Raw genomic sequence first — 4659 nt, forward strand, 5'->3', positions numbered from 1 at the left:
ATTTCTGGACCCTTCTCTAAATTCCTTAGAAGAGTTTAAATACTACTAACTAAATAACTTAATTACAAAGATTCAGGATGCGGTTTAAATGACCGCCCTTTTTCTAAGCAAAAATAAATCAAAACTATTTCTAAAAATTAAATCTAATATCTAACTATTTCTGCATTTGCTCCTTAACGTTGCAAGCATTCAATATTTTCTTGAGTAGAGTCGGTTGACTGTCTTCCTATTTTGGTTGAGCTAAGCAAACAAAATTGGCAAGAGTTGGCACCATCTTCTCAACAAAATCAATGATATACTCGAGAGTCATCCACTGACTATGTGGCTTTACCGCATATGCCCAATAATAATCCCAGTTCAAGTACTTAGTTAACCCTTTGGATTGCTTCTGCCTTTTCTTTAGCTTTTTGTTTCCGGTTTATTTTTTACCATTGCTTTCTTTCAGGCTTACAGGTGACTGAGCAGTTAGAGGCTTTCCTTCTCGAGAAATTTTCTATTGCGCATCAAAAATTTCCTCCGTTCTTTGATCCGGGCTTCTCTGATGTGTTTTTCACCTTTTGCGCCTCTTCCTCTTCCTCGGGTATAAAGCTCAAAATTTGTGAAAATAATGATCTTGTGAGCTTTTGACCCTGAGCATTAAACTGTCTGTCTCTGATATCAGCATCGCTAAGTACCCATTTAACCATGGCTGTATATGAAAGATCTGTAATGGATGGCTCAACAGCATTTTGTGAATCTGCGGCTCTGTTGCATGTGGTATATGTTTATAAGGGCGCCTTTTCTCTGTCTTTGAACATTGGAGCTCTACCCTTTTTCCCCATAGCTTCCTGCACATTGCTTTGTGTAACTTTTGTTCTTCGTTCCTGCAGTTCACAAGTGAGGAGAGAGTAATGATAGTAAATAATGACAGGAAAGTTTTAAATGCCACGGATATGAAAAACATGCCATCTGTCGTGAACTGGCTCTTCGAATAACACAAAACCATATTTTATTAACAACTGGCGTGTAATTCATTAATTATCATTAAAGCGCGTAACCAGTTCTTGGTTCATGAAAAAAACTTTTTCTTGAACATTGAGCCAGGAAAATCTGCGATGGAATGTTTCTGCGATTTTCATCGCAGTATTGCATTTCGCTGTATCGTAGTACCACAATTTCATTGTGTTGTTGTATCGCAAGGTTGTTTGATCATAACATCCCAAAGATCGCAGATCGCAATATGGCAAGATTGTGGATCGCTTTAATCGTTTAATTGTTATGTGCATTTTATGCGATTTTGGGACATGCGATATGCGATATCGCATATCGACGATTTTAAGGTTTTCCAACGTGAGTGTTTATTAATGCATGCGATGCGATGGAGTTCGCGTTGCAATCTCGCATTTTATCATTTTGACTCATAAGAAAACTCCCTATCATTCTTGGCACGATGCGATATTTATTAAGGAGTGACATATAAGCACTAATTGATTTCTTTAAAAAAATTTGACTAAGGGTCCCCACTTATATAGTGTTATTGCTAATACTAAATAAGGAGGGGGGTTGTTGGTGGCCACAACATGTTCCTTTTATAGTTCCGTTGTGTTGTTGATGATATTGTTCTTTCTACATAATTGCTAACGATGTGACGATGTTATGGGGTGAATGCATATGTAAATAATAAAAAGTATAAAAATGCAATTATCAACAACAAAGAAGAATATAGCCCTAAGAAAAATTAACATGAATATATATAATGTGACATCGACAAAAATTGTATGAAAGGATATATCAATGTATCAATGTATGCCAATTTATAACACAACAATACCATATATAATGTAACAATAACATCAACGCCTTATAATATATATAACAGAGTAATAATAAACATGTAAAGCTACGCTTCCAATACACCACTATATAACACTCCCAATACACCGTTGTATAACACTGCCAATAGGCATGTGCTACCAATATAATGCTCACACTGTATAACACTACCAATATAATGTTGATGATATTTATAATGCACCATAACATTATAATGTTGTGCATTAACACAATCATCAATATATAAGACTGTCAAATAATATAAAGGCAGTGGTATAATATATATCATTGCATTAAAACATAGTGGAATTATATATATTGTGGCACTTGAATAATATAATCCTGCCAACGGTTGTATAATATATGCCACGGTGGTATCAACCTACATATGGTGCGTCGTGTTATTCAAATGTACAAAATTTGATCAACATGTATTCAAAGTGATAACAAATGTTCAGATTTCCTTTTTCTTGTGCATATGAGGTCGATGTAATGAAATAAGTAATCATATGTCATTTTGCAGTGGCCTGGCATTAGCACATAGATTCTTCTAGCACATCCTTTTTCCTTATAAAATTTGATTGGCATTGCTTCAATAACCTTCAAAAACGCACAACCAACACCATTTTAGGCGTACAATGCACCACATTCATAATGTAAGATATGTCCAATTGGCTTCTTAGTCACCCTCTAGCATTATAACTTATTCAACCTCTAGCATTCCTCTGTCAACCTGGCATGATTGTCATTCCAATGTTTTTGACTTGTCATTATTCCTCTAGCATTTCTCTGAAGTTTTGATTACTTACCTGACTACTCTGCCTCTCGGTCATTTGTCATCTTTTTCGTCCCCATCACATAATATTATTTGTGTTACCTTTTCCTGAGCAATCTTCTTAGATACTCTATTCATACATGTTGTCTTACATATATGAACTCCCCTGGTTGCTCAAGTCCCTTTGGGTCGTCATTTTCTGCATCTTGTGTTTTATCTCTGCAATGGTTTTATCCCTACATTTTTATCTCTACTTATACAATAGTAGTAAATGTTCACATGTATTTTCTACTTGCATTATCTGAATCAGCCTGGTTAAATTCCTTGGTGCCCATCCGATAACGTTATATTGTTGAGAAAATGTAGCAACTTCAATTGTTGTTGCTGCAAGGTTACTAACATGAATATTTTAAACCTATTTTCTCTTTGTTTTGTTGTGCCCATAGGTCTTCTTGATTTTATGCTCTGGATTTTGATTTTATGTTCTTCATGATGTGCGTGACTAGTGTTTGAAATTTGCAGTTTCTTTATTCCTGTAGTTTCCATCCTTATTTGTATTGTGTAATATGGAAGATCATTATTAATAGAGGACAATAATAGAGTTCTCCAGTTTTGCATCTTTTATATCACTTCCCTTCCTTATGGTCTTATAGAAATATTTCATTTAGCATATTTCACTCACCCTCAACAAAATTAAATTTATTTTAAACATATGATCCCTTTCTTCTCCTCGTTTCATATGAGTTGTATTATTATTTTTCATTCTTGTTACCTTCTTCCTTGGTGTTCTATGAAGTCAGTTCCCACTGGGAAGAAAATAATCCAAAGTGCATCTTGTAGGTCCTTGAATGTTAAGAGCATTGAATCTATGACTGGCTCATCTACTTCCCATTTTATTTCAGCCAGAATGAACTCAAGAATGTGGAAACCCCAACCAAAAGTTGGTGCATTATGGAAACTTCTCTTGAGGATGCACTTAATGTAACCCAACTGACCTTTACACAAAGCAAGGTCCCATATGTACAAACAATCTACTTATGTATGTCAGTCTGCAAGAAAAAAAACATGCTCCCTAGTAGGAACATGTTCTCCAGCAAATATAATCTTTGATCCATTTATTTTCTCAACCCATAGTGGCCACATGCCTATCCAAAGACCAAATAAAAAAGATATTACCTTTTGGCTATAATGTATGTTGAATAGGCATAGTACCATAAATGAAGGAGCAAAGACAAAAAAAAAGTGTTATAAATGTTGTAGAAATAAGAACCATAGATATATTTCCCCTCTTAGTACCCTCCAAAATTTCAAGGGCCTATGTGTTTGAACTTTTTGATTCTCCAACAGATTATTTTTCTCTGTAAATCTCTCTATAAAGTTCAAATTCTTTAGTTCATGAGACTTAAATATTCCAGTTTTTTTTTGCTTCTAGGATAATATGATTAGGGATACTCATAGAATTGAATTTCCCATCCAACTCTTCATGATTCATACTCTCATTTCCATTCACTTTGACTTTGTCACCCATAGGTCTATATATCAATTGAGTACCTTAACTTGCAAAAGAAATACTCCAAATTATAAATACTTTCACTATTTCCACACAAATTATAGTGAGTTCATGCTTTTCCTCTCCTGCCGCTCAAGTATCTTTCAAAACAATGATTAGAAAGCATCATAGTTGCTTTCTATGAAGGACTCCTTCTTCCCAAATACCACCATTCCTGATTTCTTTTTCCAACTTCTCAAATTTCAATTGCTTGTGTGCAAGGATCTTCTATTTTATTCTGTCTCTTCAATATGAGCCAAGAAATTATTCAATTGAGTAATGGTAGTCACGAGGACAAACTAACTCATTTTTTTCTACCTATATAGGAGGAAAAAATGACTTATCTATCATTCTACTCTTATTTTGTTGTTGCTCGCATGATTATAGAGACTTCAAATTTGACAACGACTTCTCTAACACTGACAAAATCTGATTTTTTTAGCAACTCCCCATGAGACTACGCTGACTTCACTTTGTCTTTGAAGTCAGAGGTTACTCCTTTTTCTTTTTGTTCCATACTTTT

General features: G+C 34.6%; 1 pseudogene; it reads right to left on the bottom strand.

Moving 5' to 3' along the window:
* Positions 1 to 3355: 3355 nt before the first annotated feature.
* Positions 3356 to 4115, bottom strand: LOC149188818 (putative 1-acyl-sn-glycerol-3-phosphate acyltransferase 4 pseudogene; annotated as a pseudogene).
* Positions 4116 to 4659: the final 544 nt, after the last annotated feature.

The sequence above is a fragment of the Pinus tabuliformis genome, chromosome 3_1, assembly GCF_031772625.1.
Source record: "Pinus tabuliformis cultivar Carrire ecotype Pingquan chromosome 3_1, CPIR1, whole genome shotgun sequence".
NCBI lineage: Eukaryota > Viridiplantae > Streptophyta > Pinopsida > Pinales > Pinaceae > Pinus > Pinus tabuliformis.